Consider the following 20502-nt stretch of genomic DNA (forward strand, 5'->3'; position numbering starts at 1 on the left):
GGCATTGCCTTTCTTTGGGATTGGAATGAAAAATGACCTTTTCCAGTCCTGTGGCCACTGCTGAGTTTTCCAAATTTACTGGCATATTGAGTGCAGCACTTTCACAGCATCATCTTTTAGGATGTGAAAAAGCTCAATTGGAATTCCATCACCTCCACTAACTTTGTTCATAGTGATGCTTCCTAAGGCCCATTTGACTTCACATTCCAGGACGTCTGGCTCTAGGTGAGTGATCACACCATCGTGATTATCTGGGTTGTGAAGATCTTTTTTGTACAGTTCTTCTGTGTATTATGTGTCAATGCTACTGGGCCAATATTCACAACTCATCAAATACCATCTGACCTCAGTAGGACCTGGTTCTATAGGAAATGACCAGACCAGCTCCTCCACCACTCACCACCCTTCTCCTTTTTAAGGGAGAAAAGGAAAGCCAGAAAAAAATAGAAAAGGACACAATGACAAATTATCTTAGTTTGGGATATGAAAGGGCAGTCAATAGTGAGGAGAAGGAATGTGAAGCGTGGGAACCTGCAAGAACATTCGACATGTGCTCTGCACTGGCTGCTTAACTGAACTGTCTTCATCAACAGTGGCATGGTTCGTTCAACAGCCATGCCTCCAAGTCTATACAAATCGAGTGCTGCAAATACTCTGTAGGTCTTCAGGATGCTTCTCTCCCAAGCTTCCCACTGGGCCCACTTTCTCAACATAGACAAAAGCCTTTTGGAATGAGAATGAAAGTGTTGTGTATTATCTAAACTATCTTATCTTAGGCTTCAAAAATCTGCATTATGCCCTTTTACATACAAGGAAACTGAGGTTCTATCTAAGATAAGGAACCTGTCCAGGACTACACAATTAATAAATACGAGGATCAGAATCCAGACTTAAAGAGCATCTGGCTCCAAGAACCCTTTTCTTTATATTCTAGTTGTAGGCTCTAAAAATGGAAACAATCCTGATTGTAGACAGAAATCTTCTCAATTTGCCCCTTTGAAAAAGCATGCCTTGTTAAATGTGGTGAAAATTTTACACTGAATTTTTATTGAACTTTTGAATATATATTACAAACTAATATGGATCATGACTTATATGAAATACATTACATCTAACCTCAAAATTTTCTGAAACACATCCTACATTATATAACCTCACTTCTGTTGTCTTACCTGGGCTCCCTTCTATTTTTTACTTACTCATTCTAACTAAGCTCCGACATGGCAGTGCCTCCCACAGGGAACTATAAAGAGGAGGTTCACGTTCATCCGGCTGCTGTACTGGTTGGTAAGGCACTGTCTTAATAGTCCGCCACATTTACCGACAAGTGTGTGCCTGAGCCTCTGGCACAACAACCTGCCTTCCACTTACCATGGAGAACCAATTTAGGACAAGAGATAATCAGAAACCCTATCAAAAATAATCAATGGCTTTGATTATAGAATACTGATGATGGGTAAACACTTCAGCACTATAGCTGTGTAAAAACCCTAGGGAAATGAATTTATGGTATTGTATTCTGTCATACTAGAACTGCAATTTTACTTATAAAAACAAGTTTTTAATACACTGACTTTTCGATAGAGTTCAGAAAGAATCTGTGATGTGTACTGAGTTTCTGGAAGAACAGAATGTTTCATTTTTCTCTAATTCATTCTATTACCGAATTACAGTTTGATGTATTGGTCTTGACAAGTGCTTCATGCTGATTGTATTGTGCATGATGGTATAATCACTTCCCATGCATTTCCCACTGGCTGGCTGATTAATGCAATAGATTACCTGTAGCACTGATGGCAAGGGGAAATCATTGCCCTTCTGTACCCTAAACTGTGTTTCTATTTCAGTGTGCATGCGTGTGTGTTCCTCAGTACATGGGTGCCCGGGAAGATTCCTCTGTATATGGGCAGGAAGGTAAGAAAAACCAGAAGGGCAGGAAAGGAAACCTGAGGGCACACTGAGGATGAATGTCTTTCAGTCACTGTTTTCAGTACATCAGAAACGCTTACCTCTTACTGCTTCCAAATAGATGCCTAGCATTACATTTAATTATTCATTCGCTTTTTATTCACAAATATTGACTGAGCACTAACTCTAGGTATATTTTTCTTCTCATTTTTACTGAGTAACAAAAAAAAGGGCATCATTTTCAGTGTTCTATTACTAGACAAAAAGGAAAAACGTAACATGACATTATTAAATGGATGCTAATACAAGGATTTACAAGGATGGCCATGAAATTAGTTTAAATGGCCCAAAATAAAAATAGCAACTGACCTTGGACTACTAACATTAAATATAGATGGTAGTTTAATAGCTTCAAAACAAACAAAATATCTCTCAGATTATTTGGTCTATACAGGATCCTAATGTTTAGCAAAGAGCATTTTCTGTGTATGATCAACACGTATGGTTAACAGGTGGCTGGATATATATATATATATTTTTTTTTTTAATTTTATTTTACTTTCAAACTTTACATAATTGTATTAGTTTTCCCAAATATCAAAATGAATCCGCCACAGGTATACATGTGTTTCCCATCCTGAACCCTCCTCCCTCCTCCCTCCCCTTTCCATCCCTCTGGGTCATCCCAGTGCACCAGCCCCAAGCATCCAGTATCGTGCATCGAACCTGGACTGGCGACTCGTTTCATACATGATATTTTACATGTTTCAATGCCATTCTCCCAAATCTTCCCACCCTCTCCCTCTCTCACAGAGTCCATAAGACTGTTCTGTACATCAGTGTCTCTTTTGCTGTCTCGTACACAGGGTTATTGTTACCATCTTTCTAAATTCCATATATATGCGTTAGTATACTGTATTGGTGTTTTTCTTTCTGGCTTACTTCACTCTGTATAATAGGCTCCAGTTTCATCCACCTCATTAGAACTGATTCAAATGTATTCTTTTTAATGGCTGAGTAATACTCCATTGTGTATATGTACCACTGCTTTCTTATCCATTCAGCTGCTGATGGACATCTAGGTTGCTTCCATGTCCTGGCTATTATAAACAGTGCTGCGATGAACATTGGGGTACACGTGTCTCTTTCCCTTCTGGTTTCCTCAGTGTGTATGCCCAGCAGTGGGATTGCTGGATCATAAGGCAGTTCTAGTTCCAGTTTTTTAAGGAATCTCCACACTGTTCTCCATAGTGGCTGTACTAGTTTGCATTCCCACCAACAGTGTAAGAGGGTTCCCCTTTCTCCACACCCTCTCCAGCATTTATTACTTGTAGACTTTTGGATCGCAGCCATTCTGACTGGTGTGAAATGGTACCTCATGGTGGTTTTGATTTGCATTTCTCTGATAATGAGTGACGTTGAGCATCTTTTCATGTGTTTGTTAGCCATCTGGATGTCTTCTTTGGAGAAATGTCTATTTAGTTCTTTGGCCCATTTTTTGATTGGGTCATTTATTTTTCTGGAGTTGAGCTGTAGGAGTTGCTTGTATATTTTCGAGATTAGTTGTTTGTCAGTTGCTTCATTTGCTATTATCTTCTCCCATTCTGAAGGCTGTCTTTTCACCTTGCTAATAGTTTCCTTTGATGTGCAGAAGCTTTTAAGGTTAATTAGGTCCCACTTGTTTATTTTTGCTTTTATTTCCAATATTCTGGGAGGTGGGTCATAGAGGATCCTGCTGTGATGTATGTCAGAGAGTGTTTTGCCTATGTTCTCTTCTAGGAGTTTTATAGTTTCTGGTCTTACGTTGAGATCTTTGATCCATTTTGAGTTTATTTTTGTGTATGGTGTTAGAAAGTGTTCTAGTTTCATTCTTTTACAAGTGGTTGACCAGATTTCCCAGCACCACTTGTTAAAGAGATTGTCTTTAATCCATTGTATATTCTTGCCTCCTTTGTCAAAGATAAGGTGTCCATACGTGTGTGGATTTATCTCTGGGCTTTCTGTTTTGTTCCATTGATCTATATTTCTGTCTTTGTGCCAGTACCATACTGTCTTGATAACTGTGGCTTTGTAGTAGAGCCTGAAGTCAGGTAGGTTGATTCCTCCAGTTCCATTCTTCTTTCTCAAGATCGCTTTGGCTATTCGAGGTTTTTTGTATTTCCATACAAATTGTGAAATTATTTGTTCTAGCTCTGTGAAGAATGCTATTGGTAGCTTGATAGGGATTGCACTGAATCTATAGATTGCTTTGGGTAGTATACTCATTTTCACTATATTGATTCTTCCAATCCATGAACCTGGTATATTTCTCCATCTGTTAGTGTCCTCTTTGATTTCTTTCACCAGTGTTTTATAGTTTTCTATATATAGGTCTTTAGTTTCTTTAGGTAGATATATTCATATATTCCTAAGTATTTTATTCTTTCCGTTGCAATGGTGAATGGAATTGTTTCCTTAATTTCTCTTTCTGTTTTCTCATTATTAGTGTATAGGAATGCAAGGGATTTTTGGGTGTTGATTTTATATCCTGCAACTTTACTATAGTCATTGATTAGTTCTAGTAATTTTCTGGTGGAGTCTTTAGGGTTTTCTATGTAGAGGATCATGTCATCTGCAAATAGTGAGAGTTTTACTTCTTCTTTTCCAATTTGGATTCCTTTTATTTCTTTTTCTGCTCTGATTGCTGTGGCCAAAACTTCCAAAACTATGTTGAATAGTAATGGTGAAAGTGGGCACCCTTGTCTTGTTCCTGACTTGAGAGGAAATGCTTTCAATTTTTCACCATTGAGGATAATGTTTGCTGTGGGTTTGTCATATATAGCTTGTATTATGTTGAGGTATGTTCCTTCTATTCCTGCTTTCTGGAGAGTTTTTATCGTAAATGGATGTTGAATTTTGTCAAAGGCTTTCTCTGCATCTATTGAGATAATCATATGGTTTTTATTTTTCAGTTTGTTAATGTGGTGTATTACATTGATTGATTTGTGGATATTGAAGAATCCTTGCATCCCTGGGATAAAGCCCACTTGGTCATGGTGTATGATCTTTTTAATGTGTTGTTGGATTCTGATTGCTAGAATTTTGTTAAGGATTTTTGCATCTATGTTCATCAGTGATATTGGCCTGTAGTTTTCTTTTTTTGTGGGATCTTTGTCAGGTTTTGGTATTAGGGTGATGGTGGCCTCATAGAATGAGTTTGGAAGTTTACCATCCTCTGCAATTTTCTGGAAGAGTTTGAGCAGGATAGGTGTTAGCTCTTCTCTAAATTTTTGGTAGAAGTCAGCTGTGAAGCCGTCTGGACCTGGGCTTTTGTTTGCTGGAAGATTTTTGATTACAGTTTCAATTTCTGTGTTTGTGATGGGTCTGTTAAGATTTTCTATTTCTTCCTGATCGAGTTTTGGAAAGTTGTACTTTTCTAAGAATTTGTCCATTTCTTCCACGTTGTCCATTTTATTGGCATATAATTGTTGATAGTACTCTCTTATGATCCTTTGTATTTCTGTGTTGTCTGTTGTGATCTCTCCATTTTCATTTCTAATTTTATTGATTTGATTTTCCTCCCTTTGTTTCTTGATGAGTCTGGCTAATGATTTGTCAATTTTATTTATGCTTTCAAAAAACCAGCTTTTGGTTTTGTTGATTTTTGCTATGGTCTCTTTTGTTTCTTTTGCATTTATTTCTGCTCTAAGTTTTAAGATTTCTTTCCTTCTACTAACCCTGGGGTTCTTCATTTCTTCCTTTTCTAGTTGCTTCAGGTGTAGAGTTAGGTTATTTATTTGACTTTTTTCTTGTTTCTTGAGGTGTGCCTGTATTGCTATGAACTTTCCCCTTAGGACTGCTTTTACCGTGTCCCACAGGTTTTGGGTTGTTGTGTTTTCATTTTCATTCGTTTCTATGCAAATTTTTATTTCTTTTTTGATTTCTTCTGTGATTTGTTGGTTATTCAGCAATGTGTTGTTCAGCCTCCATATGTTGGAATTTTTAATAGTTTTTCTCTTGTAATTGAGATCTAATCTTACTGCATTGTGGTCAGAAAAGATGCTTGGAATGATTTCTATTTTTTTGAATTTACCAAGGCTAGCTTTATGGCCCAGGATGTGATCTATCCTGGAGAAGGTTCCATGTGCGCTTGAGAAAAAGGTGAAATTCATTGTTTTGGGATGAAATGTCCTATAGATATCAATTAGGTGTAACTGGTCTGTTGTATCATTTAAAGTTTGTGTTTCCTTGTTAATTTTCTGTTTAGTTGATCTAGCCATAGGTGTGAGTGGGGTATTAAAGTCTCCCACTATTATTGTGGTATTGTTAATTTCTCCTTTCATACTTGTTAGCATTTGTCTTACATACTGCGGTGCTCCCGTGTTGGGTGCATATATATTTATAATTGTTTTATCTTCTTCTTGGATTGATCCTTTGATCATTATGTAGTGACCATCTTTTGTCTCTTTTCACAGTCTTTGTTTTAAAGTCTATTTTATCTGATATGAGTATTGCTACCCCTGCTTTCTTTTGGTCTCTTTTTGCATGGAAAATCTTTTTCCAGCCCTTCACTTTCAGTCTGTATGTGTCCCCTGTTTTGAGGTGGGTCTCTTGTAGACAACATATGTAGGGGTCTTGTTTTTGTATCCATTCAGGTGGCTGGATATATTAATCTCATCTTTAAATGTGTGTGTATTGGGAGCAGAGTAGGGAAGAAATGAAGTAAGACTTCTGTGCTCTTGGCATCATTTTGAAAGCATTCCTTGTAACAGAATTTTCTCTCAGTTTCAAGCTTATATTTGATTTAGGTGTCCTATTTACAACCCCCTCAGCCCTTGCTCTCCAAAAAGGAAGACTGCAGCTTCCTAAGCCTAAGTCATTTCAAGACTGTTTTTCACTGAAGTCTGATTCCTAATTTATGAATGATTCTCACACTCTCCTCCAGGTTTGCTGAAGCAAATTCTGAAATTTACTAAGTCATCCAAAATAGGGCTGGGGAGCACAACATGAGGACAACAAGGTCTAGCTGGTCATAGCTCTAAAACCACAGATGCGTGGGTTTCCACAGCAAAGGGTATCTTTGCTCACAGAGTTGAGTGAGTTGCCACAACTTGCACAACCACTACTATCACTACTACTGGACATTCGTCTCTAGATCAGAGCCTGAGGAAATAGCCCTAAGATTTCAAGCAACTAAAGTCAGACGGCACCTGTACTTTAGAGTCCTATCCTTATTTCAATTTGGAATTTTTAACTTAAGCACTAAAAACAATGTTACAAAATTATCAGACAAGCTTACAGCAGCCTCACAAAAATTCACCTACTGCAAATCATTGGCCAGTCTGCCTTCCACCTAAATTATATAAGGGGAAGTTAATGGCAAACCATTCAACACCACAATAATCCAAGTCTATGCCCCAACCACTAATGTTGAACAAGCTTAAGTTGAACGATTCTATGAATACCTACAAGACCTCCTAGAACTAACACCCAAAAAAGATGTCCTTTTCATCACAGGGGACTGGAATGCAAAAGTAGGAAGTCAAGAGATATCTGGAGTAACAGGCAAGTTTGGCCTTGGAGTACAAAATGAAGCAGGGCAAAGGCTAACGAGTTTTGCCGAGAGAATGCACTGGTCATAACAAACACCCTCCTCCAACAACACAAGAGACAGCTCAACACATGGACATCACCATATGGTCAATACCAAGATCACACTGATTATATGCTTTGCAGCCGAAGATGAAGAAGATCTATACAATCAGCAAAAACAAAACCAGGAGCTGACTGTGGCTCAGATCATGAACTCCTTATTGCCAAATTCAGACTTAAATTGAAGAAAGTAGGCAAATCCACTAGACCATTCAGGTATGACTTAAGTCAAATCCCTTATGATTATACACTGGAAGTAAAAAACAGATTCAAGGGATAAGATTTGATAGAGTGTCTGAAGAACTATGGATGGAGGTTCTAACGCTACACAGAAGGTGGAGATCAAAACCATCAAGAAGAAGAAATTCAAAAAGGCAAAATGGTTGTCTGAGGAGGCCTTACAAACAGTTGAGAAAAGAAGAGAAGCAAAAGGCAAAGGAGAAAAGGAAAGATATATCCACCTGAATGCAGAGTTCCAAAGAATAGCAAGGAGAGATAATAAAGCCTTCCTAAGTGAACAATGCACATAAATCAGTTCAGTGCAGTCACTCAGTCTTGTCTGACTCTTTGTGACCCCATGAACCACAGCACACCAGGCCTCCCTGTCCATCACCAACACCCAGAGTTCACCCAAACTCATGTCCATTGAGTCGGTGATGCCATCCAACCATCTTATCCTTATCCTCTGTCGTCCCCTTCTCCTCCTGCCTTCAATCTTTCCCAGCATCAGGGTCTTTTCAAATGAGTCAGCTCTTCGCAACAGGTGGCCAAAGTATTGGAGTTTCAGCTTCAACATCAGTCCTTCCGATGAATACCCAGGACTGGTCTCCTTTAGGATGGACTGGTTGGATCTCCTTGCAGTCCAAGGGACTCTCAAGTCTTCTCCAACACCATAGTTCAAAAGCATCAATTCTTCGGTGCTCAGCTTTCTTTATAGTCCAACTCTCACATCCATACATGACTACTGGAAAAACCATAGCCTTAACTAGATGGACCTTTGTTGACAAAGTAATGTCTCTGCTTTTGAATATGCTATCTAAGTTGGTCATAACTTTCCTTCCAAGGAGTAAGCATCTTTTAATTTCAAATAAATTACTGCAAAGAAATAGAGGAAAACAATAGAATGGGAAAGACTAGGGATCTCTTCAAGAAAATTAGAGATACCAAGGGACTATTTCATGTTAAAGATGGGCACAATAAAGGACAGAAATAGTATGGACCTAACAGAAGGAGAAGATATTAAGAAGAGGTGGCAAGAATACACAGAATTATATAAAAAAGATCTTCATGACTCAGATAACCACGATGGTATAATCACCCACCTAGAACCAGATGTACTGGAGTGTGACGTCAAGTGGGCCTCAGGAAGCATCACTATAAACCAAACTAGTGGAGGTGATGGAATTCCAGTTGAGCTATTTCAAATCCTGAAAGATGATGCTGTGAAAGTGCTGCACTCATTATGCCAGCAAATTTGGTAAACTCAACAGTGGCCTCAGGACTGGAAAAGGCCAGTTTTCATTCCAATCCCAAAGAAAGGCAATGCCAATGAATGTTCAAATTACCATACAATTGCATTCATTTCACATGCCAGCAAGATTATGCTCAAAATCCTTCAAGCTAGGCTTCAGCAGTCCACGAACCAAGAACTTTCAGATGTATAAGCTGGATTTAGAAAAGGCAGAGGAACGAGAGATCAAATTGCCAACATTTGCTGGATCACAGAAACAGTAAGGGAAACCCTCAGAAAATCTACTTCTGCTTCACTGACTACACTAAAGCCTTTGACTTTGTGGATCACAACAAACTGTGGAATATTCTTAATGAGATGGGAATACCAGACCACATTACTTGCCGCCTGAGAAACCTGTATGCAGGTCAGGAAACAGCATTTAGAACCAGACATGGATCCAATGGACTGGTTCAGAATTGGGAAAGCAGTACATCAAGGCTGTATATTGTCACCCTCCTTACTTAACCTATATGCAGAGCACCTCATGCAAAATGCCGGTCTGGATGAATCACAAGCTGGAATCAAGATTTCCGGGAGATATATCAACAACCTCAGATATGCAGATGATACCACTTTAATGGCAGAAAGTGAAGAGGAACTAAAGAGCCTCTTGATGAACTTAAAACTGTTGGCTTAAAACAGCTTAAAAAATTTCGCTTAAAACTCAACATTCAAAAAATCATGGCATCTGGTCCTACCACTTCATGGCAAATAAATGGGGAAACAATGGAAACAGCGCAAGACTTTATTTTCTTGGGCTCCAAAATAAGAGGATGGTGAGTGCAACCATGAAATTAAAAGACACTCGCCTTTTGGAAGAAAACCTATGACAAACCTAGATAGTGTGTTAAAAAGCAGAAGACAACATTTTGCAAGCAAAGGTCCATCTAGTCAAAGCTATGGTTCTTTACTGGAGTCATGTACAAATGTGAGAGGTGGACCATAAAGAAGGCTGAGTTCTGAGAATTGACACTTTCCAATTGTGGTGCTGAAAACTCTTGAGAGTCCCTTGGACAGCAAGGAGATCAAACCAGTCAATCCTAAAGGAACTTAACCCTGAATATTCATTGGAAGGACTGATGCTGAAGCTGAAGCTCCAATACTTTGGCCACCTAATGTGAACAGCCAAGTCACTGGAAAAGACCCTGACGCTGGGAAAGAGGGCAACAGAGGACGAGATGGTTGGGTGGCATCACTGGCTCAATGGACATGAGTTTGAGCAAATTCAGGGAGACAGTGAAGGGCAGAGAAGCCTGGCGTGCTGCAGTTCATGGGGTCGCAAAGAGTCAGACATGACTTAGTGACCGAACAACAAAATTGATATAAATAAGTCATTCTTAGGTATACATCTAAAATAAGTGGCTATTCAAAAGCCTATTGAATCACTATATATATATATATATATATATATATATATATATATCACTATATATAATCACTAACAAGCATGTATTTTAAATCTTAGAATCCTCTGTTCTGGAGAAATCTTAGTGGAAAGGCTAGCATATGGAGAGGTGAAAGTAACTGTATGGGGATTGAGAAGGACCTGCCTTCTCCCATCACACTCTTCTCCCTCCCATCTCACCCTGGGGGTTCTGTGAGGCAATGTCTGAAACATCTTTCTAAGGGACCACCATTATTCCTTTCCCTGGGTTCTTCCCAATCCCATTAGGCCATCTAAGTTTAAATGAACTATGACAAGATTTGCAAAGCACCTTGCAAGGTGCCGGCACACACAGAAAACAGACTAAGTGTCGGCTGCAGTCTTTCCTTGGCTTCCACTTCTTTCATTCTAGCTCCTGGCAGCATTGATTCCCCGTGAAGCCCCTGAGAATTACAGATGTCTTAATATAAGGCTCCTCAGACCTCATTAATATTTGTATGCTGCTACTTCATGGTAAGAAATGTTGAAAGGAAATGATCCCCAGCCTGTTTCTCTTAGTTTTCACTCCCTCACTCCTCCTGTGTTCTATCAGATGGTACTCTCTAGAGATCCACATTCTAGCAAGGAGACTCCCCCAGTCAGATTTCCCTTTAGCGGCAGTTTCCTGAGGACAAACACAATACTAACTTTTAGGAAGTGACAAAACTAAGGAGAGAATTTTTCTGAAATTGTTGTGAGGAAGAAGAGGACACATTATACCAATGCTCTGACATTCCTATTAGCCATGAATGAGAGAAAAAAATCTACTATCAGTGGACTCCTGTTATAAACGGAAAGACAGCCTAAACGAATGTAACTGGAACTTATTCTTGGTCCCAACAATGCTACATGTATAATATAGAACACTAAAAGGTAAACAGAGGCAGACTTCAGTCTCTTGGGCTCCAAATTCACTGTGGACAGTGACTGCAGCCATGAAATTAAAAGATGCTTGCCCCCTGGAAGTAAAGCTAGGACAAACACAGACAGCATATTAAAAAGCACAGATATTTTGCCAACAAAGGTCCGTCTAGTCAAAGCTATGGTTTTTCCAGTAGTCATGTACGAGAGAGCTGAACCATGAAGAAGGCTGAGCGCCAGAGAACTGATGCTTTCTAACTGTGATGCTGGAGAGGACTCTTGACAGTTCCTTGGACAGTAAGGAGATCAAACCAATCTTACAGGAAACTAACCCTGAATATTCATTGGAAGGACTAATGCTAAAGCTGAAGTTCCAATACTTTGGCCACCTGATGCGAAAAGCCAACTCACTGGAAGAGACCCCGATGCTGGGAAAGATTAAGGGCAGGAGAAGAAGGGGGTGAAAGAGGATGAGATAGTTGGGTGGCATCATCGACTCAATGAACTAGAGTTTGAGCAAACTCTGGGAGACAGTGAAGGACAGGGGAGCCTGGTGTGCTGCAGTCCATGGGTTCACAAAGAGTCAGACAAGACTGGGGGACTGAACAACAAAAGCGTACTACATCTAACTCCGAATAAAAGCTCTGCAGTCTATATTTAGAAGAGTTTTACAAAAATACACAAGGGGGTGATCCCTAACGGTTGTTAAAATCATCCAACTGTACACCTAAATAATTTAGACAATGAATATCATTAATAGTCTCTAACTGGTTAAATAGAATCAAGTCATCTGTAAAGATCTCTTTTAATGCCGAGAATCTACTACTTTCTATTAGTATACACTTTTACATTTTTCTCTTTATTTGTACTCTTTCTCATACAGGGTACTGAATGGATAATTAAGCCCTAGCAGCTGCCATCAAGAGAAGGATGGTTGATAGTATTACACAGGAGCTACTTATCAGAGATTTGCCCACTGTATAGAAATATGCATTCTCTTTTTGGGTTAACTTCTGACCCAAACTAGAAATTACTCTGCCTACTTAAAGCAGAAAATAAACCCCTTTTCCTATCCCCACAACAGAACAGAACCCAGAGGCCTCTGACCCGAAAACACAGAGGTCTCAGTTTTAAGGGACAGAAAGCAGGAGAACCACACAACGGAGAAAGAAACCAGGCCCCAGTAATGAGGACTCAGTAGCAGATAGACATTCTGAGAACAGTGCTGGAGGGAAGCAAAGCCTCCTGAGCAATACAATGGACAAAGCTTCTGTATTTAGAGGGAGCTCTGAATAATGAGGGGAAAAACAGAGGCTGAGACAGGAGCACAAACCCCATTTCAGAGCAGGACAGCCCAGCCCATGGGCAGGAGGGTCTGCAGAGCCTGTGGACCACATGAGGTAAGGACAGGCCAGGACAGATACAGTGAGTGACCTAAGGGTTTTCACTGGCTCCATAACAAGAGGGACTGGAAAAGAAGAGCAAAGGTTCCATTTATTCCATCTGCAGTAAGCAGTTTCTGTATGATTGCTGTTGTTGTTGTTCAGTCACTAAGTCATATTCAACTCCTTGCGACCCCATGGACTGCAGAACGCCAGGCTTCCCTGTCGATATGCTTATTATATACTACAGTTCTTAATCAATTGCATATATTTGGCTATTCTGCATTAATGGGTTGTTTTTTTTTTTTTTTCAGAGGTTGAACTTAGAGAGCCTCTGAGAACACAGGTGGGTAACTAGACTAGGTTAAGATCTGCTAACAACTGCAAAAAGGACTGTGGGGCCATGGGTGGGCAGACCAGGCCAGGCAGCTTTCAAAGTGTTTCCTGCCATCGAGGTAAGCTTCACTTTGCCCCTATTCTCCTCTGAGCAGAAAGACTGCCAGGCAGAGAGGAATATTGGTCTTTTAAAATAAGCTGAGGATGGTGTGTAGTTTAGGGTTTAAGTCTTTGAAGTCACTGACACCTAGGATCAAATTCCTGTTCTGCTGTTGTGACGTTAGGCAAGTTATCTGGTCTTCTTATAGCTCAGTTTTCTTGGCTATAAAATTGGGGCTAATAATTGTCCCTGGGTTTCCCCGGTAGCTCAGCTGGTAAAGAATCCGCCTGCAATGCAGGAGACACCGGTTCAATTACTGAGTCAGGAAGATCTGCTAGAGAAGGGATAGGTTACCCACTCCAGTATTCTTGGGCTTCCCTGGTGGCTCAGCTGGTAAAGAACCTGCCCACAATGCAGGAGACCTGGTTTCGATCCCTGGGTCAGAAAGATCCCTGGAGGATGGAATGGCCACCCACTCCAATATTCTGGCCTATATAGGCCAGTCTATTGCATGGACTGTATAGTCCATGGGGTCACAGAGAGTGACTTTCATTTCCAGTAACTGCTCCTATCTCACAGGGTTGTTTTAAGAATTAAATAAAATAATGTATGCTTTATGCGCTTAGCATAGAGCCCGATAAATAAGTGCTGGCATCTGTGTTGAGTTTAGTAGCTGGACCACAATGGGGAGAAAAGCAAAAACTTGGATCCTGTAATGTCTACTCTCTCCTCCTCCTCCCCACCCCTTGAATTTAAGCAACAATGAAGATCAACAAGGCTGGACTGAAAATCTTAAAAGACAACATTTCGGATAATGAGATCCTCCACTGAGTTCTCCTTGTGTTTGCTCATGTTATTCCTTTTTTCTGTAGTACTCTCATTGAAAATTAAAGTGTTAGTCGCTCAGTCATGCCCGACTCAGCAATCCCATGTACTGTAGCCCACCAGGCTTCTCTGTCCATGGGATTTTCCAGGCAAGAATAATGGAGTTGGTTGCCATGTGGGTTGCCATGCCCTCCTCCAGGGGATCTTCCAAACCCAGGGATCAAACCTGGGTCTCCTGCATTGCAGGCAGATTCTTTACCATCTGTGCCACCAGGGAAGCATTGCTTCTTTCCTATAACTCTTCTCCATGAACATCCTGTAAAACCATGCTAAGTTCAGTCTATTTATTTACTAATATGTGAATAAATTACTCTATAAAAAGTGCTCTACAGTTCATTCAAGCCTATTCTAATTTCTCCTATCTCCCGGTGGTTGCATCTCTGCTGCTGCTGCTGCTAAGTCACTTCAGTCGTGTCCGACTCTGTGTGACCCCATAGACGGCAGCCCACCAGGCTCCACCATCCCTGGGATTCCCCAGGCAAGAACACTGGAGTGGGTTGCCATTTCCTTCTCCAATGCATGAAGGTGAAAAGTGAAAGTGAAGTCGCTCAGTCGTAATCGACTCTTAGCGATCCCATGGGCTGCAGCCTACCAGGCTTATCCGTCCATAGGATTTTCCAGGCAAGAGTACTGGAGTGGGGTGCCATTGCCTTCTCCAGTTGCATCTCTACTCCCTCTGTACTCCCAGTACCATCATCAGCAGTAAAATCAAATACTTAATACATCTATTCTTTCTGATCAGGAAACACAAAAGACTCTGAAAAGAAGGGTTAACAGGAAGGCATCGAAATGGTGTTAAGTGGTAAAATTATATTCTCCTGTGCCCAGGAAGACAAGCTGGCAGGTGATGAGCAATCCCTGATATGTGGTTCATTAGGATTACACACTACACTTACAGCTACATGGAAGTTTCCAAGGCTGTACTGACATCTTTTTGCTGCACAGGGACTCTGGGAATTGCTGTTTTCTCCACGGCACTAGCAAAAGCATATCAACTTATATGGCAAGCTATACTGGAATGCTTTCCAGTTTTCAATGAGAACCCGTTACTCCTCTGCCTATTTACTAGCCACTGCTTTCCTGGTGGCTCAGCTGATAAAGAATCCGTCTGCAATGAAGGAGACCTGGGTTTGATCCCTGGTTTGGGAAGAACCCCCAGAGAAGGGAAAGGCTACCCACTCCAGTATTCTGGCCTGGAGAATTCCATGAACTGTACAGTCCCATGGGGTTGCAAAGAATCAGACACGACTCAGAGACTTTCACTTTCTTTCGATCAACTTTAAAATGTAGAAAGCCTGAGTTTGCCTTTACCATAAAAACTAAGTATGGGGCTCAAAACAGTGGGGGAATTACTAAGACTTTTGTTTCTGGAGACATAAGATAGCATAAAATTTCTCCACAATTACCTTCAAAGCTAAACCTTTAGAATCTTACTTCTGGCTCTGCACAAGGTCCTCCAGTTACTTAGAGCACTGTTTTGAATATGTGACTAAAGCATAAGTTTTCTTCTTTATTCAAGAATAATGTGGGTAGGTGCAGAAGAGGCTGATAGAAGTGACTATTTATATCTGGGATGATAGCTTGGACAGGGTTCTAGGTCCATGGAGTAGGTGCATGTGTGCATGCTAAGCTGCTTCAGTCGTGTTTGACTCTTTGTGACCCTATGGACCGTAGGCCACCAGGCTCCTCTGTCCATGTGCTTCTCCAGGCAAGAATACTGGAGTGGGTTGCCATGCCCTCCTCCAAGGGATCCTCCTGACCCAGGGATCAAAGCCACATCTCTTACATCTCCTGCAATGGCAGGTGGGTTCTTTACCACTAGCTTCACCTGGGAAGCCCCATGGAGTAGGTAATATTTAGTATTTTGCAATATATGTAGTCCCAATGGTTGGGCTAAGTTCTCTACTACTCAATGTAGATTTATCCTGATTTCAAAGTCCACTGAATCTTTATACCCACTCAATCTATCCAGCACCCTACCAAGGAATATTATTATAACTACTGCTCAATAACAGTATGGGGCTTCACAGGTGGCACAGTAGTAAAGAATCTGCCTGCCAATGCAGGAGATACAAGAGATGTGGGTTTGATCCCTGGGCTGGGAAAATCCTCTGGAGTAGGAAATGGCAAGCCACTTCAGAATTCTTGCCTGGAGATCATAGCAAAAATCAACAAAACCAAAAGCTGGTTTTTTGAAAGGATAAATAAAATTGACAAACCATTAGCCAGACTCATCAAGAAACAAAGGGAGAAAAATCAAATCAATAAAATTAGAAATGAAAATGGAGAGATCACAACAGACACGTGTACCCCAATGTTCATCGCAGCACTGTTTATAATAGCCAGGACATGGAAGCAACCTAGATGTCCATCAGCAGATGAATGGATAAGAAAGCTGTGGTACATATACACAATGGAGTATTACTCAGCCATTAAAAAGAATACATTTGAATCAGTTCTAATGAGGTGGATGAAACTGGACCCTATTATACAGAGTGAAGTAAGCCAGAAAGAAAAACACCAATACAGTATACTAACGCATATATATGGAATTTAGAAAGATGGTAACAATAACCCTGTGTACGAGACAGCAAAAGAGACACTGATGTACAGAACAGTCTTATGCACTCTGTGAGAGAGGGAGAGGGTGGGAAGATTTGGGAGAATGGCATTGAAACATGTAAAATATCATGTATGAAACGAGTCGCCAGTCCAGGTTCAATGCACGATACTGGATGCTTGGGGCTGGTGCACTGGGACGACCCAGAGGGATGGAATGGGGAGGGAGGAGGGAGGAGGATTCAGGGTGGGGAACACATGTATACCTGTGGCAGATTCATTTTGATATTTGGCAAAACTAATACAATTATGTAAAGTTTAAAAATAAAAAAAAAAAAAAAAAAAAAGAATTCTTGCCTGGAAAATTCCATGGACAGAGAGGAGCTTGGTAGGCTATAGTCCTTGGGGTTGCAAAGAATCGGGCACAACTGAGCAACCGAGCACACACAAACACAATAACAGTATACAAGGAAATGCAAACTAAAAAATCTAACTATGGCTATTTCTACCCACACACAGTTAGGTGTCTCTATCAAAAGCTTTGAAGAAAACTCAGAGATACCACCTTGTTCTTATGAACCAAGTGAGCAAACTCAGAGCAGTAAGACCCTTGTGATGGCAGCCCAACCTCTCCCAAAGAAACAAGGTTACATGACAGAGAGCAAAACAGATGACTCAGCTCAGAGGAAAAGTTTAAAATCTGGAGGAAAAGTATTACATACAACATATTATGAAAGTGAAAATTTAAGGATTTTTCCCTGTGATAAAACTGCAATTAAATCTTATTTAACTGTTTCCTCTAATGACGTCCAGTTTAATTAAGTTTTAATAGACTGGCAGCCATAACCTATAGTTTTATGAAGCAAAGTAAACTTGCGGCCTAAGAAGACATTTAAGGCAAGAGACCCATCAACACAGACAAGAGGTTACAATATATTCCCTCATCCCTAAAGACCCCCACAATAATTAAGTGTGCTAAACAGTCAGCCATTAGGGCTAACAGTAGGTGTGCTCACCACCAATCCGCACTGGGCTGTTCCTTGAAAGCCAAGGGTTATTTCTGTGATCTGCTTTCCAGAAAATTTGCCTGGAGTAAAGAACACAACTGAAAAGGTATGTGTTCTATAGCTCTACCAGACATGTGTCATGTCTACCAAACATGCAGCTTCTCCCGCTGCACTGGGATTTCTGTCTCAAGATTTTAATATATACATGTTCTCACAGCTGATCATGATACAACACTCATCTTGAGAAGACTGTCAGATGTGTAAGAAAACATCAAGTAGAGAAAAGCAAAATTAATATAGGAAAAACTGATTCACGGGATCTTAATAGTATGCATCTGAATCTATTTCATACTACATTATGAAAATCACAGCATAAATCAAAAACATTAACTCAGACCAAATGAATATCATAGGCATTTATTTTAGACAAGAACTGAGCATAATCATCCCTTTGTTAGCCAGAGAATGGGGCAAAGAAATTGGGCCTATTGATACCTCAAATAAGATCGCATGCATTTATTTGAATGAAAGAAAGAACTAAATGAATAGGTTATTTTTTAAAACTAACTTTGAAACATCAGCACTTGCATTTTAATAAATCACATATACTCAAAAAAACTGTAAATCTTGGGGAAGGGGGGTATCTGATCCTATGAAAGAAAAATAAAATTTTGTAATCTGGCTGACAACTGATGCCTCTGAATCTCTCTGCCAAGAAGCAGTTACTTGGCTGAGATACTCTTACTTGTACACTTTCATCAGATTAAGGCTTTCATGCCAGGAATTTTTTTCCTCCTGGTGTATTGGCCATTGCCAGAAATGGACCCATCGAATCCACCGGTGCTAAGGAGTTAAGCATCTGAGATTTAATTTAACAGTTTCAGCTTTATTAAGCTGTCACAGAGCGGCCCTACTTTGATAACAGTAGCTGCTCCAATTATGGCTTGGTTTAGGGTTGACAAGTATAATGATTCATTCGTGGCACATGAGAAGCAATAAAAGGTTGTTTTGCATTACAGCTTTAAAAATGTGGGCACTTTTTTCATTTAATTTGTCACTTAGCTTTTGCTAAGAGGACATTTAAATTGCAGTAAAAGGCAAATGGGGCTTTTAGTTTAAATGTAATCCCCATATTTAAATGATCTGTAATGGTGCAGTGTTGGAGTGGGAATACTATTGTCTCACAGTGGGTCCTGATGGTGACATGTGACATTTGTATTCAGGTCCTGTATTATCCATGTGGCTAAAGGGCTTCCAATTTCATTTCACAGCCAGAAGCCTGCAGAAAACACCAATTAACTTGCAGATCCCATTTGCCGACAAAACTCAGCCTCTTCTCAATGTCTGGCATCTGGCAGTGCTCAGCATTTAATTCCAAAGCAGAGCCTTGAAGCAATGTGAGCCCTGTGCAGGGGCACAAAGTCAAATTCCCCCATTTTCTGAAGAAGCAAAATCCTTTTCTTTTGTAGTCCAGAAGCAACTTTTAGTTAATTTTTTTGGTGAATGAATGTTAAGATTTGAGAGCTACTGTTACGCCCACGTGAGATTCTTCGCAGAACTTAGACTTCATTAAAATGGCAAGTGACCTCTGCTCACCATCACAGTATGCAGAATTTACAGCAGTCTAGTAATGACTGGATGGCAGGGCGGGGGGCATGATTTGTGAAAAAAGAAAACACAGGCCAAGAATATGTATTCTTCATCTTGGGCTGAAATCAAAGAACTTGGATAAAGCCTGGTCCATAATTAGAAAGGTAGTCCATCAGAGAGTGTAATAAGAATCAGCTAGTGAAAACTTCTGCCTAATGAGAATTAATACTTTTGATTGGGAGTTGAAGTACATAATTTTCAAGGCCAACTTGCAAAAGTGAAATACAACTAATGGATTAAATGTAAACACTGAAAATCGTATTTAACTGTATCACTTGTACTTTTTTTTGGTAACCAAAATATTTAGTTGATATTTTCTTTCTAATTAGTTATTTGTAATTTTAAGCTTCTTTAAGTACCAAAGCTCTTTAAATTTTATTCATCTAATATCAATCCAATAATTTTTCCTGAAATGATTCCCTTCATTATAGTTTTTTTTTTAAATGTTAATCCTTTTTACTGCCATAAACCAACTAGTCAATTCAACACTTACTATAGAGTTACAAAACTGAGGAGTCTTTACTTATAAATCACTCAGTATTCTATAAAAATTTTTGTTTAAACCACACATTACACTTGTGTACTCCAACTACCACACTGAGCTCCCAAACATTTCCTGCCAGGACACCAAAAGGATCTACTATAGTTACAGACTGATTTAAATCCTGATTGACGGAAAGGCCACTAACATTACTTCTGGTGACCCAAGGAAAGTACTAAGATGAAATTATTATAAGACACTTAGTAAAAAATACTTCGGGAAAAGGTCAACAAGTATCTTAACGCTGGGGAATAGCAGACACATGTTAAAAAACAAACAGGAGCTGTCATCCACAAACCAGTTCCTGAACACACATCCTATTAATGGGAAAAAGGAAACTTTGATGTCCAACTGTTTACCATCTTGTTGTATAACCTTAAAGGGTCACACTATGTCATTTTGTGGAAGTTTCCTAACCTCCTCAGACTTTAGTTTCCTTATCTGTAAGCAGTTCATCTCAAAGGTCCCTTCCAAACATTATAACTGATACCTTTACAGACAAGTCTTTCTTGGTCTGGGCATGGGATCAACAGCATGATGTGGTCTATCAATAGCCAAGAGGAAGACAGAAGGTGAAGGTATGAAGACTTCTACTATTCAATTTCACTGAAACTAGAAAGTGAAAGTGAAAGTCACTCAGTTGTGTCTGACTCTTTGAGACCCCATGGACTATACAGTTCATGGAATTCTCTAGGCCAGAACACTG

At 40.0% G+C, this 20502-nt stretch overlaps 1 protein-coding gene across 1 annotated transcript in view; it reads right to left on the reverse strand.

The window, feature by feature from the left end:
• The window catches only part of ZSWIM6 (zinc finger SWIM-type containing 6), a 225416-nt gene that overhangs the window by 45516 nt on the left and 159398 nt on the right, over nt 1–20502 (reverse strand). The gene's annotated exons all lie outside the window — the stretch shown is intronic.

This window comes from Bubalus bubalis, chromosome 19 (assembly GCF_019923935.1).
Source record: "Bubalus bubalis isolate 160015118507 breed Murrah chromosome 19, NDDB_SH_1, whole genome shotgun sequence".
Lineage (NCBI taxonomy): Eukaryota > Metazoa > Chordata > Mammalia > Artiodactyla > Bovidae > Bubalus > Bubalus bubalis.